Genomic DNA, 1,142 nt, shown 5'->3' on the forward strand with positions numbered 1-1,142 from the left:
TGGCGGTTCAAATCCACCAGCCACTCCTCGGAAGGAAGATGGGGCAATCTACTTCCATAGTGATACTGCCTCGGAAACCCAAGGAGGTGTCGCTATGAGTCGGGTCCGACTCGACGGCACATAACAACAACAACAAATACTTAACTCTTATCTCTGCACTCCAGAATGACAAGTATACTCTTAAACTGAAGTTTTTAAGCCTCACCTCCACCACTTTTACAATTCCTAATAATTACGACAATGAAACTCTGGAATCAAACTAATATCAAGTTTTTAAATTCTACCTCCTACAATTCCTAACGACGTGACCTTGGGCAAATTCATTAATTTCTCTGTCTCAGTTTTTTGCATCTGTAAATTGGGGAAACAAGTATATATGCCACTTCTGGATTATTGTAAGAATTAAGAGTTATAAAACGAGAAAAGTTTATAACAATGAGTGGCCTATAGCACATGTTCAATAGATATTAGGCACTATGCCTTTTTCCTAACTGTGACAAAAATACTTTCTGTTTGCAAATTAATGTCATAGACATAGTTTCTACTTAAAAGATCAAGATATTTCATCCTCTTTAGTGGCATCTATTTACACTGAAGTATGCTAATATTTCAGTTAATATCATAATAAATATCATATTTTTATCTTTTTAGTATACAGATAGGAGCTCTGCTAGCATAATGCCTAAGGCACCTGGCTGCTAACCAGAAGGGTGGCAGTTCAAACCCACCAGCCAGTCCTCAGAAGGCAGGTTGAGCAATCTACTTCTGTAGTAATACCGCCTCAGAAACCCAAGCAGGGGTCTCTATGAGTCCGATACAACTCTAGAGCAGTGAGTTTTGTTTGGTATTAGACAGCTATTAATGTAGACTATTTATCAAATCTTTATGGCACTTCTCCACCCACTGACTCTGAATTTGAGTGAATTGAATACGTGATCTGCAGTATGAAGTAAAAAAAAAAAGTATAATGAAATTTTTTCTCTAAAATTTCCATAAACTCATTTTATATTTCTTAAGGAAAGGAATCATATTTAGCCCTTTTTTTTTTCCTTTCCAGAATACATTGCTCACAAATTATACTCAATAATATTTGTAGATCTAAATATACTCTCTTTATATATATATATATATATATATATATA

This window comes from Orycteropus afer, unplaced genomic scaffold, assembly GCF_000298275.1.
Source record: "Orycteropus afer afer isolate SDZICR_OR568_19922 unplaced genomic scaffold, OryAfe1.0 scaffold00844, whole genome shotgun sequence".
Classification (NCBI taxonomy): Eukaryota; Metazoa; Chordata; class Mammalia; order Tubulidentata; family Orycteropodidae; genus Orycteropus; species Orycteropus afer.